The 14,853-nt window shown below is 40.8% G+C and overlaps 1 protein-coding gene across 5 annotated transcripts in view; it reads right to left on the bottom strand.

The window, feature by feature from the left end:
• Positions 1–14,853, bottom strand: part of GLI1 (GLI family zinc finger 1) — a 135,045-nt gene that overhangs the window by 107,787 nt on the left and 12,405 nt on the right. The window lies entirely within an intron of this gene.

The raw sequence follows: 14,853 nt of genomic DNA, 5'->3' as shown, positions 1-14,853 counted from the left end.
CTGGATATATATATTCATTGACAAAAAAACATAACACACCAAGAAGGAGTTGTTGGAATCAAATGAATCTTTGTATGTGTAAATGTAATGATGATATATGTAAGTGATTACAATAACAAAGTGAAAGGATAAGATTACTCAGGAAAACTGTACAGGGTTAGAGGATGATCTAGTAACCTGTTGGGACGCCTCTAGCGTGAATACAAAATGAGATACGGTTGGACATGGAGACATACAAGTTCTGTATGGTATCCTGTACCATATTTGCCCTTAGATATTGCTGCTGGCCTGTAAATCATGCACACCTGTAGTTTGCCGAAGCTGGAGTCCCAGCTGGTCCCATCAATATTCGATTGGCGACTGGACAGGCAAAAGAAAGTGTTGCAATCTGGTGGATACATTCCTGGAAAACCCTAGCTAAAAAAGTGCCAGTGGGAAGCCCTGCCATCAGAGCCAAGACACGTGGATGTCCTGTATATATTGCTGAGTTATCAGTGTCTCTTACATCACTACTAGGGGTGACTGACTGTAATATGTAATGGCTCCTCACACCATCAGTTGGGGCAATATGTCGCTCCACAGCAAAAGCAGGATTGAAGCGCTCACTATGAGGCCTTCATACTTGACTGTAGAGTAATTGTTAAAGACAATATGGTTGCATCCCATATCAGTACAGGTTTCTTGTTCATGACACCACAGCAAGCAAAAGTGACAGTGGCTGGTTGTCGATGGCAGGAGACGTAATGGGTGCTGTGACACCAAATTTCCTTCTGCTAAGTGCTTGGAAATAGTCTGGGCAGAGACAGGGGTGTGTAAGTAAAGTGCCACCTGTGTCTGGATGGTGGACAGTGAAATTGTGGGAGCTGCTTGTGCTTGTTGGCGGATATCCTCTTTATTGTTGGTCTATCTGGACAATCCGAAGCCTGTTTGCCATGTGTGCTCACTTTCACTTAACCACTGCTCCCTACGTCTCCTAATATCTAGGTCAGAGCGGCGTAGATGACGAGCAATTCACCGAAAAGAGTGTCCTGCTTCTCTCAGTCCAGTGATGGGCCACCTGGCAAAGTCTACTGGGCAAAATGTCTACGAATGCATCATTGGGGAATGCCTAGCAGTCCAAGATCTCTCACCAAGAGGTACACTACCCAAAAGTAGCTTCTAAGAGCCTTTTTATAAGACATCAGGAGAAGCAATTTACTCCTTCTTTTGGCAAGACCGAGAGTCCAATCAAACCACACCTGTAATCACCTACATATCTGCCTGAGACATAACTGCATGCTGAATTTGCAGCAATTCCACATTTCTATCTGGGTACATTCTTTTTTCCCTGTCAATGAGTGTATTTAGCGACTTTTGGCCCTTTTGTTGTGTCTTAGGGTATTTTTACACTAACGTTTTTTTTTTCCGGCACTGAGTTCCATCATAGGGGCTTAATACCGGAAAAGAACTGATCAGTTTTATCCCCATGCATTCTGAATGGAGAGCAATCCGTTCAGGATGCATCAGGATGTCTTCAGTTCAGTCACTGAACAGTGTTTTGGACGAAGGAAATACCGTAGCATGCTGCGGTATTATCTCTGTCCAAAATTCTGGATCAGTTGCCGGAATGCCAGATCCAGCATTAATTTACATTGAAATGTATTAGTGCCGGATCTGGCATTAAAAATACTGCAATGCCGGATCCGTCCTTCAGGTCTGCGCATGCGCAGACCAGTAAAAATGTGAAAAAAATGTATAACGGATCTGTTTCTCCGGATGACATCCGGAGAGACGGATCCGTTCTTGCAATGCATTTCTAAGATGGATCTGCATCCGGATCAGTCTACAAATGCTGTCCGTTTGCATGCAGATTGCCAGATTACTCTGCCTCAAGTGTGAAAGTAGCCTTACATGGTAATTTGTAAAACTGCTGGGTGTTTAACCCTATGCAATGAAGTGAAATGAAATGGATGAAATTCCACAAGTTATGGTGGATATAAGGGTATACTTAGGCCTGCATTACACCAACAGATTATCTGACCAATATCTGTCCAATCAGACCAATAGTTGGTGTGTATAAGAAAAGATCTGTGTAATTGGCCATCTGACCAATGATTGTTCAGAAAATCTGTTGTAATACAGGCCTCATACAAACGCTAGTTAGCGATTATCGGGCAGACAATCAGCCCATGTATTATACCCTTTAGTTTTCCTAACATCAGATTACTTGTACATTGTCTAGGACAAAGGTAAGATTTCCTGTTATGAAAATTACCATAGCAAACTCTGAAAGACATTGAATCGGCAAAGAATGCTGGGAGATTTGAACCCTGAAGCCGTACATGAATGCTGCTCTGAGATATAGTACAAGATAGGACTAATAGTCTACTTTTAAAAGGAGTCTGCTGGCTCCCAAATCACTTCTAAAGTAAGGACACAAACAGAACTGGGGGCACTAATGGTGGAGGCATTCATTATACTGAGGACCACTAATGGGGACATTAATCATTCTGGGGGGCACTTATGGGGGCACTATGGGTAACATTGTTTACACTGGGGGGCACAATGGGGGCCATTATTATTTTTACTGGGGGGGACACTATCTGTTCATTATTCATACTGGGGGGCACTAGTGGGCCATGTGATGTACGGAGGGCACTGCAAGGGTTGGTCTGTAAATAAAAAGCCAATGAAATTCATCCATTTTTAATGGCCATTAAAAAAACTGATGCAAAAGGGACATAAAAAAAAGACAGACGGCCAGAAAATGGATGCACACATGGATGCAAAATGGACACGAAAAACCGACAGTGTGTCCATTTTAATGTTTTTTTTTTTTCACTTTCATGTGAATGTAGCCCAAGCATATGGCCTTGTAGGGGATGTGCTTCGTGCACCGTAACCAGAAGCATAGATTTCTTTCGGAAATCTGTGATATTTTGACGTAAATTAGGATGCCACTGCACTGTGGTTGGGCTGGGTCACCCAATGAACCATCTCTCCCCTAATATCACTGGCCTGTGTCCCCCTCTCATGATGAATTGACAGTTCCAGGCTTACTCTATGTCATCGCTGCTGGCTCTAAAATCTCATGGCTCATTTCTCTCTGTCCATCAACCATGAGGAGGGGCACAGGGAGGGGCACGGAGGGGATATGTTGGGTGGTGATACTGGGGGAGCTATGGTGGACTAGATAACATGGCACTGCCAATCATCTCATTTGCTTAAAAATGAATAATTGTACTGCCCATAAATATGAAATAACATCTGAGGTTATGTTCTGGTGCTCCATTCATTCTGTATGCAGGGGTGGATTGGCCATAGATCCTACAAGGAAATTTCCCAGTGGGCCAATGACAAGGAGGGCCGCCCAAGCCCTCCTCATGGCCATCAGCCAGGTTCATAATGAACTGATTCTCTCTTAAACGCCTGGCCAGCAGCCGCAGGTGCCCTACGGAATTCAACTGTATCGATGTCCCATGGACCATGATACAGTTGAATACTGTGGAGCAGATGGCAGTATTTTGTGCTGCACTGGAACAAGTCCTTCAATACAAAAATATAATTAGAAAGGTGACATGCCACATTTAAAGAGCTTTTCCGGTATTTAGACATTGATGTCCTATCCTCAGGTTGGGCACCCACCGGCTCCAGAAACTATATAGTGGATGAAAGGCTACATCCGGTGTATTGCAGCTCAGCTTCCAATCACTTGAATGGGAGCTGAGCTACCCCTGCATGGCCACTACACAATAGAAGGAACTTTCTACTTCCACTATATAGTTTCTGACCGATCACTGATCTGATATGGATGAACTAGCCTGAGGCTAGGCCATCAATATGTAAGTACTGGAAACCCCCTTTAAATAAAGCTAAATATCTTATAAATCCATAACACATTTTAGTCATACAGTAGGTGCAAATGTGCATTATATAAAAAAGAAGTCATAGGGCATGATTGAAGGACTATACTGTGGAGTTGTGCTTAACAGTCATTCATTTGAGGGCTTACATTCTAAACCCTATAGCTTTACCATTTCTCCCATCACCACATCATCTGCTTTGGCCAATTATACAGTAAAGTAGCAATTTTCACATAGACCTAAATTTGCAAACGTATGCATCGTTTCAGGTTCCATGTTACTAAAGACAAGCACTTTTCGAATTGAAGCTGGTATGACGTTCATCTGATCGCCATAGGTTGGTGTTTAGAAACCAGGAGTACAATGTGACCAGTTATACATTTCCCATACAAAAAAACCCTGCATGTGAAGTAGTAATAAATGATAGCCGCTGAAATGAATGACCTTCATTGTAATACATGAATGAGCTAGGTGTGTCAGAGCAAGAGACACTTCTTTGGTGGCCATTCTTTCTGGCTAATAACTGGGGGGAAAAGTGGGTCATCGTCCCCCCTCTATGTCATAATAGACCCCTTGGCAATGGCGTTGTCTTGATGAGAAAAGAACAGAATACATGAGACACATTGCTATTACATCAAGCACACAAGATCAGAATGAAGACATTTTATTTTGCGCAACAATTGGCATAAAATACAGAAATCACAACCACGCCATAGAGAAGCCAGAAAACAGATCCATACAATACCAAGGCAAAAGAAACAGAGGAGATCAGTCCTTTCAACTGCGCTGTAAACTGTACTTAGACACTTATGTTTCTGTCATTTTGACCCTGGAGATGTAAGGGACGTTGCACCAGAGAGTGGGGCTCATTAAAACAACATTATAAGAGTCAGATACCAATTTTAGGTTGTAAGCTCAGAATGGCAGAGGACCTGTCAATGTTTTTATTAGTTTTATTATCACACTGTTACAATACATTATCCCTATATTGTAACGATAGATAATAGTGCTATATAAAAATAATAATACTGGAAAAAGTTTATTAAAAGCAATTTCTGTAAATGCAAAAAATATTACAAGAGCTTCAACACACACAGTTGTGGTCCTGGGGCCTTTTGTGCCCAAAAACCTCCTAACTTGATCAACTTTTTTGTAGCCTTTTTTTTTTGCCAGATAGTTTGTTTTAACATCTGGTGTTTTTTATGGTGTTTTTCGTATGCCTGACATACCCCAGTATGTCCCATAATGTCACTTTCTCTGGAGAGCTGGATAAAGCATCAGTAAAAAAAACAAGGAATGTAAAAACGCCATAAAAAATGTCAGAATATATTTTACACACATTTTTTGACATCCCCCAAAAAACAAAGAAAAAAAACCCAATGTGTATGGGAGAAAAATGCCAGTCAATTAGGAAAAAAACACCAGACCCAGAGAATGCCGTGATTTGAAAAAATACACCATTCACCCACAAAATACACCTCAAGGGTGAAAAAAATGTTACTACCAAAAAAATTATAAAAATCAATGTCTGTCCTCTATAGGCATCCAAACATCTGAACTGTTGGGCACCAAATTTGGCACATAGGTACATGAGGTGTCTGGGAAGATTTTCATAAACGCCTCAGCTCTATAGGACATGCTATTCTTGATATATTCCCAAAAATGCAAATAAGGCACATCACATGACCTGTATTAGCCAATAAAAGCTCGCAGCTACTTCACTCATATTCTAACTGATATACACATAGTCACATGACCTTTATTAGCCCATAGAAACGCGCAGGTCCTTCAGTCTTCGTCTCACTGACATACACACAATTTTACACAAAGATCCCATAACAACTCAGCCATTTTTCTTCACTGTAATAGGTCACTGTTAAGGGGTCGGGTGCTGTGGAGGTGACTTTTAAGGAGACGGGGTGCTGTGGAGGTCACAGTTAAGGGTGTGGAGTGTTGTAGAGGTCACTGTTAAGGGGTTAGGTGCTTTGGAGGTCATAGTTAAGGGGACGGGGTGCTGTGGAGGTCACTGTTATGAGGAGTTAAAAATGAAATAAACAGCATGTATTGCTGGGGTATATAGGGCTACTAGCAATTTCCTCAACAACAAAAAACAAACTGAGAAAGCTGTGAAAGCGAAATTGGTCATGTATGCAAGTGGGAAAGATACATTTTAATGCTTTTTAAGAAGTTTTATTATATGAGTATAATAAAATTGGGCCGTTCCCTATGTCTTGTGGATTATACCCAGGTGCCTTTTTCATTATTTTGTCCTCCTAAGTGCACTCTAAAGATCATATCAGTCACCATCCAGAGAAATTGCATGGTGTGTATGGGAGCATAGAAACCGGGTGGCGGCCGGACGTGTGTACACGACAGGTGGCAGGAGATTGGTGAGACTGGCAACACGTGGTTTGATTTGACATGTTTTCCGTTTGGATCAAATGACGACTGTTGTTTCTGGTGCTTGCCACACCTTCTTTCCCTATGTGTGGCTATTAGGGTAATTTAACCTTCTCTATTTATAGTTGCTTCTTCCACAATGCTATGCAGTTTATAGCTTTTGTTTGGACTTTGGATAGATTGTGGTTGGATCTCGGCTGAGTTCCTGGTGCTTCCATTGCTCCTTTGAAGTTAAGTCTTTCCTTTCCCTTTTTGTATTTTGTTTGGGTTCTGTGTGTTGCATTTTTCTATTGTTTGTATTAGGTCTGAAGTAGACTCCTGTTCGTCCTTCCTTTTGGAGGAACAGGTAGTCTCGTCCCTGCCATTAGTACCAGGGTCCTATAGGGCTAGATAGGACTCTAAGTATTCTTGCATATGAACTCACTTACCTTTGGGGTCTGTTCATACTGGTAGTCAGTCAGGATTTTGGTTAGGGTTTTCACTAGGAGGTGTCCATTTTTCTTCCCTAGTTCTCAGGCCTGATTCCCTGTTCCCCCCTTCCCTCCTATGCTCGGTGTGGTGTTTCCCTCCCACACCGAAGCGTGACACTATGATTCAGCTTGCATGCTGTGCCACGATTCAAGCTTATTGGGAAGCAGTGCCTGGCATCGGCATGTAGTGGGATTATTCACATAATACATAAAAAGGCCCTATTTGTAATTTTTAAGAAAGACATTTGTGCTCTGAGTCCCATTGTTGTGGATATTTAAATCCAAGTCTTTATGGCAGAGACTTTTGGGGACTTGTAAAGCTGTTTCTATGCTCCAGAATTCTATGCTATTTTGTTTTTAAATACCTACCATATAGAGAGGCATGGTATACTGTGGGGGTGTTTTTCCGCAGCTGGGACAGGGAGACTGGTCAGGGTTTTGGGAAAGCTGAATGGTGCAAAGTACAGAGATATTCTTAATGAAAACCTGATCCATAGTGCTCTGGACCTCCGACTGGGCAGAAGATTCACTTTCAAACAAGAAAATGACGCTAAGTGCACAGCCAAGACAACACAAGAATGGCTTAGGGACAACTCTGTGAATTTCCTTAAGTGGCCCAGCTAGAGCCTTGACTTGAACCCAATCAAACATCTATGGAGAGACCTAAAAATGGCTGTTAACCGTTGGTCCCCGTCCAACCTGACAGAGCTTGATAGGATCTGAAGTGAAAAATGGTAGAAAATCCCCAAATCCAGGTGTGCAAATCTTGTGGCATCATACCCAAGAACCCTGGAGGCTGAGTAAAGGGTCTAAATACTTATGTTAATGCAAGATTTTAGTTTTTAATTTTCAATAAATTAGCAAAGATTTGTAACATTCTGTTTTCAAATTCTCATCATGGGGGACTTTTTAGTGCAGAATTCTGAGGACAAACTTGAGTTGCTGTTTTTTTAGCACAAGGCCTCAACATAACTTCCGAATGCATGATAGGTAGATAGACAGACAGATAGATAGATAGATAGATAGATAGAATATTTATGACTGTGCTCAGTCCCATTTGCCTTCAGAACTGTCTACTTTGGTTTCTTGAGTAGTGTTGATCATGAATATTCTAATCGCGAATTTTTATCTGGAATTTTGCCATTTCGAGAATTCGCAAATATCTAAATTATAGTGCTATATCTTCGTAATCGTGAATATTCTAGATTATTTTTCATCAGTACCCATAATCCCTCACTGCTTCTTCCTTGTGGGCCAATGAGAAGGCTGTAATATCCACTACTTTAGAAGTAGTGTTGACTGCAAATTTTCGTATCGCGAATTTTTATTGCGATTTCCACAATCAAGAAAACAATGACTGGAGATCGCGAATTCTCGAAATCGCGAATATATGATTAATATTCGCCCAAATATTAGCGAAATATCGTGAATTTGAATATTGCCCCTGCCGCTCATCTCTGTTCTTGAGAAGGATTCAGAATTTTATATTTTTATTGGACACTTTCCTACCTTTCAAATTGCATTTCTAATTGGTATAAATGCAATACACCTAAGTCTGCCACTTACCGTTCTCCAGAATCACCTAAAAATCTGGAATATTGTGATTTTATGAAGACTGGTTTTATGAAGTTGGAGAGAAGAGCTTAGGGGTATTATACAGACAACATGACTAAGAGCTACTGTGCTGTAGTGTAACTGTAGGCTTGTTATCGGTAGAGCATGACCAAAATCTGCACTTTCGACAAGAATTATAAAACTATATTGTTCTGAAAGACTGTAATGTACATTTTTACATTACAAAGTATTGCAGGAGCTTTTTGGTAGTAGTTCACTAAGAAGTACCTAAGTATGTGAAGATAATTTTGTAAAATCCAAGGTGTTGGAGCAAAAAGTTCAGCTATTGTAGGAATTTAATAGTCTATTACCTGATTAGTCTATGGTCCCTAAAGGTACCTTTACATTGTTACGATTGAGTGACGAATGGGTTGTTTCTTGGTAAAGTGAACGTTTAAAAAATGACCCTTTATACGCGCCGATTATCGTTCACCAAATTTTAATTTCAATTGCATATTCCATCTTTGCAAAGCAGACTGTTGCATTTAGGGCTCATGCACAGGACCGTATGTATTTTGCGCTCCACAAAAAATACGGATGACGTCCGCGTGCATTCCGTATTTTGCGGAATGGAACAGCTGGCCCCTGATAGAACAGTACTATCTTTGTTTGTAATGTGGACAATAATAGGACATGTTCTATTTTTTAGCGGAACGGAAATACGGACATGCGGAAACGGAATGCACACAGAGTAACTTCCGTTTTTTTGCGGACCCATTGAAATGAATGGTTCCGTATATGGTCCGCAAAAAAAAAAAAAACGGAACGGACACAGAAAGAATATACGTTCGTATGCATGAGCCCTTACACAAATGTAATTGTAATAGTGGGTGCAGTGAATGACTCATGTTTACATGAATGAAATCGTTAATGTCCAACGATGATTTTTGTGCCCACACAAACGATCGAAACAGCGGAAAATCTACCGATTGTTGCAGATTTGCTCGATTTAATGATGATCGCCTTGTGTAAAGGTACCTTTAGACATTTCCTAGCAGATCATTGTGTATGTTGTCTTGAGCAGACCTGATACATGTCTGTGAATAACTTGGACAACCTATTCAGTTAAATCCCCCCTTCTTTTCCTATGAACAACTTCCAGTCATGACCTCTGTCTTTTTTCTTTTTTTTAAGCAACCCCCTGGGGTCAGTCTGATTGGTTTAACCCCTAGGTGTCCTAGAAATAACATTTTACGCTTTCCATGACCTGACTTCAGCCCACCCTTATTCAGTCTAGACTTCCAATTTTATTATAATATTGTCCTCTCCCTTTGGATCAAATATAATACATTTATTAATATCTGTAAATCTGAAGTCTAAATGCCTGGGGAAGAAGACACATGATGTGCTACAGAAATATTCATGTTCTGATGAAAATGATCATCAGTACACCAAAAATGTTCTATGTCAGGCATGCTCAACCTTCGGCCCTCCAGCTGTTGCAAAACTACAACTCCCAGCATGCCTGAACAGCCTACAGCTATCAGCCTACAGTAGGGCATTGTGGGAGTTGTAGTTTTACAACAGCTGGAGGGCCGCAGGTTGAGCATGCCTGTTCTATGTCTTGACCATTGGCATTTTCATCCAGGTGTCTGCAAAATGTATTACCGGGTGATATGATCTTTCTAAAATAGCGCTTTCAGAAGCATAACTGGACTTTATTAAGGAGTGGTTTAGATCTTCCAAAAATACAGTAGTGCCCTCAGAAGATCTCTAAGAGCTCCCCCATCAGTCATGTGCCACTTACAATACTAGCGTCTTCTTATGTGGCAGATAGTTCTCTCAGCCACCAGGGCCTTGGTGCAACTGTGATCAGTTTTTTTGTAAAGCATTTGGAGACCTAAAGAGCAAACTATTGTGCCTTTGTAGACTAAACTGTCCTACTCAAGATGGTATTTTCAGCACATACTTATTGTATTTATCAGCAGCACTTAATTGGTACCTCCTGAGCGCCCATCGGTATTAATGACAATGCATACTTTTCTGATGGTTCTAATTTACTATCCCTTTCCCTGTCAAACCAGAGACTACCTTATGAACTTTCCTGGAAGTGTGGAAGGTACCCCCTCCCTCCCTTTTTTTCTGTGTGCCCTCCTCAGAGCGCTCCTGAGCTACTAATCTCTGCAGTATAGACAGCTGCCTGAAAGCAGATTGTGTATGGTTCAGGGAGTCTGTAAGGAATTTGATCCTGTAGAGTAAAGGGGCACAGAGCCAGTGAGTATTCAGGGTGGTCCAAGAAGGAGAAGAAGAAAACAAAAAGGCGTATGAAAGCAGAGCAGGTTATGCGTGTGTGCATTTTCCTGCATCTACGTTATGCTGGTGCGTGTACTCTATGATAACGGAGCATGTGTCTATGTGTGCATTTTTGGGAGATTACACGTATTAGAGTGGATTTTGATCCTCATGTTATTCCCATAGCTAACAGACTTTGATAGCAGAAGAAGTTCAGCCAAGTAGCAGCTTTTAACATTACTCACCCTCCTCTAAGTAAACCCCTCAAAAGTTCAAGTCAACCAATGTTGAAATTAACTAAAACAAAGCGTCGCAGCATCAGCTTTTCCAGTTCACTAGCAAATGCACAGTAGTGGATTTAACCGAATTCGAGCCATTAAAGAATTGCCCTCTTTTTGCCGCATGACATTTACAGCACAATGGCTGCTCCTTAGCAACAGACACTTTGCAGGTAACTGATTTGAGTGTTGGGCTAAGAAACAAATTAGATAATGAAATGCTTCTGAAGAAAATCTCAGAAATACGACACTTCAGATATAATGCTTATGCTCCACATCTAAATGGCCAATTAAATGGCCAATTAGACCCATAATTGTCTTTAGATTGTAGGCTCAAACGGACAGGGCTCTCTTGTACTGTACTCTAAAAGTTTTTGAGTCATAGCCTCCCATCCCCCCTGAGATTCTACTTAAAAAGGACCACCGCTCCTGAGTCCTGACATGTCCTTTTTAGTTAAAGGGAACCTGTCACCAAGATTTTGTGCATAGAGCTGGGGACATGGGCTGCTAGATGGCCGCTAGCACATCTGCAATACCCAGTCCCCACAGCTCTCTGCTCTTTTATTGTAATAAAAAACCTTTTTGATCAATATGCAAATGACCTGATATGAGTCCTGTGTCCGGAGATGAGTCAAGCGGAAAGGAGCCCAGCACCGCCCCGCGTCCTCCGAATCTCCTCCTTGCTGGCTGACGTCTCAGAGCTGGAGCGCCGAAATCTCGCGATGCGCGCATCCTCTGCACTTTGATTAACAGGGCCAGGCGTGATGATGTTTACACTGCCTGGCTCCTCCTGCTCTATAACATGCGTTGCAACAGATTGCATTGCATTTTTATGGGGACAGTTCCCCTTTAAACGTATCATTGGCCTATTTGGACGTTCTGCAGATCCTATATAGCTAAGTTAATGTTGCTTTGAAGGGGTTCTCCGGGAACTAAGAAAATGAAAATACTTAAATATTACTTTATTATAAATACATTCCCAAATACCTTTCATTAGTTATAATGGCTCGTTTTGTCTAGGCAGCAATCATCAGGGTAAATAAAATGGACGCCATCCTATTAGTACTCACAAAACCTGTCCTGATCACACAGCAGGACAAGTTACTTCACAACACTGAGCTATAGTCTGATCTGTCTGTGCTTCATGTCTCCTCATGAACTCCATCCCTACAGAGTTTCAGCTAACGTTCTCATCATCTGTATTCAGGATCATAATCCCTGACAAGTTGAAAAGAGCTGTCTCAGCCTCCTCTGTCTCAATGTTGTGAAGTAACTTGTCCTGCTGTGTGATTAGGACAGGTTTTGTGTGTACTAATAGGACGGCAGCTATTTTGTTTCTGCTAATGATTTCTCCCTAAACAAAATAAGCCATTACAACTAATGAAAGTTATTTGCGAATATATTTATAATAAAGTAATATTTAAATATTTCAATTTTCCAAATTCTAGGAGAACCCCTTTAAGGTCATTTTCAGCTATACAACTGAAGTGCTCTGTTATATAACATGTCATGTGATAAGTAATCTAGAAAATATTTGGTATCTTTTGTAAGTTTCTATATGTACTTGGGTCTTAACCTGGGAAGGAGGGTGACTAGTGAATGCTTTAAGGGCCCCAGGTCACATTGGGGAAGTCAACAAGCCTCTCTGCATTAGCCAGGATATTTCGATATAGGGCTAGGGTAGCAAACTGAATCTTTTCTCCAGGTAAGGGAAAGCCTAGCAGAATATCCAAAATGTTATCATTAGGAAAGAAAAAGAAAATAGACAAAAGTACTGCAAAACATGAAGAATGTGAGCTAAGACCTTTACATGACTCTTTCTTTGCCTTTGCTTTAGTGCCAATCAGATTATGGCTTTGTGTCTCACCATGGTACAATGTGGAGTGACTATAGTACCCCAAGACAATTTATATATCAACTCAATGGCTATGTAGTATTTACAACCGAAGTAAAAAGGTGCAGAACTGAAACTGGAGCAACATCCATTGCCAGCCATTGGATGGCACATGCTGGTTTCTAGGCAAGACCTCAAGCAAAGGGAGTCTTATATTGCCCGTGGTTTAAAATGATTACATTCTGAACAGTCCATAAGCTAAAAAGTGGATATGGGGCTCACATTTAATGAATATTATCTGTCTGAGATCAGTTACTGTCAAATTACCATTCCGTTAGGAAACAGATGCCTACTGTACAATGTCGCAGGAGAAAGGCAGAATCCCACCAGTTGTTCACGCCTTCCTAATAAGTTGACACAAGGATTTAAGAGTTTATAATAGAAGGTTTCCTTCTAGAATTGGTGTGGTATGGGGTGTGCCATACAATTACTTATCTAGGTGTTTACAGCACATTAATAGGGGATTTTTCTGACTTTCTTAGGGATTCTTTTCTAAGCCCTTCTAAGGAACACAAACCCTAATCAATAGGAGAATAAAACCTTCTATCACCAGATGGCTGGCAAACCTTAGTAGTGCATGAAGTGATGTCAGAGCATAGTAGGGATCTGTACTAAGTTATGTCTGATATTGTTCTGTATAGTCATGACTCTGAGGTTTGTTAGATAAACTAATTGAAAATTGATGAGCTATGAATATTTATAGCATAAGATATGTAGTGATGTAATATATAATATTACATATTTTCCCCACAAACTGGGAAACATTGAGGAACATATCAGTTACTCTCCTTGATGTGTGGTTTACAAAGCCTATTTACCATTTGTCGCATGCTTTTCTCATGGTTTGAGGAGTGGACATGAACTTTACAGAATCATGTTTGCTACATAATTGCAAAAAAAAAGGACATGTTGCTTCCTGCTTGTTCAAAGGCTAAACGTTGAGAGCGACATTTTCTCAATGAGCTGTGGAAACTCACATGTCATAACCTCCGCATCTGATGAATGGGTTCCATTCCTGGTTGTTTACAGACAATCCACAGACCCCAAAAATATACAAATAAAAACAAGACGAAAGGCAAATGAACCTCCAGGAGAATGGCTGGTTGGCCAATGACTGACTTGTGTGTGCTGAGAAGCAATATTCTCTCCTATCATGTATTCAACCATTAGATTAAAGGCTGTATATAGTAATTGAAGCTAAAAATGGCAAAGCCAACATTTATAAACAAACAAGACAACCCAGCAGATAAGTGTTAAGTCTGCTCAAGGGATCCAAGTACATCACTAGAGTCACAGATGACAACTTTGTTTCAGAAATTTCTGTGAGTATACAATTCATCTGAAGGAATCTTGCACACATCCATTGTATATGCAGCAGAAACAGAACACCATACTGTCATAACCTATGGCACATAAAAAAAAATCACTGGCCTAAGTGGTCATATGTCCTAGAACAGCGCTAGCAGTGATGCATAGTTCTAGCATATGTGACCGCTGAGGCCTTTGATTGGCCGGAACGGTCACAGGGCAAAGCCACTTCCAGGCCTGTGGGGACTGGAAGCAACGGGGAATGGGGGCAGTGGTGCAGAAACAGCACAAGTGAGTTGCTTTTTTTTAAATTGCCCATGTTACGAACATTGGAGTTGTCGGCATCTAGGCTGTACAACACCTTTAATGAAGCAACCATAACCCTGTAAGCCTGCAAACCGATAAAAATGTATGATACCTCAAACGTTCAACTACAGAATATGTCACCTAATACAGTGAAATCTGTGTAAAAGTACGAATACAGTAATAAATAGAAGTCAAAAGTGAAAAGAAGTCAAAAGCAACAAAATAGCATAATAATAAAACTATGTACATGTCCTAGGAATTGATGCTACTGTTACTACCAGTCTGGTAATGTTAGCCGAATCACGATGGTGCCGATGCATTTGTATTGATTGTGCATTTCTAGAAACATCACTATATTGGTTTGTCCATTTGGATCATTGGTATAGATGCTTGTGGTTGGAAAAGGATATCATGCTGTTGAGTTGAGCATTTAGAAGAGATCCAAGTGCTATCCTTGTAAAAACATCACAATCCAAGTTAAAATAAAAGAAAGCGCAGCCATGAGAGGG

This window comes from Bufo bufo, chromosome 3 (assembly GCF_905171765.1).
Source record: "Bufo bufo chromosome 3, aBufBuf1.1, whole genome shotgun sequence".
NCBI lineage: Eukaryota > Metazoa > Chordata > Amphibia > Anura > Bufonidae > Bufo > Bufo bufo.
The sequence above is the reverse complement of the archived record's forward strand: the minus strand, read 5'-3'. Positions and strand labels throughout refer to the sequence as shown.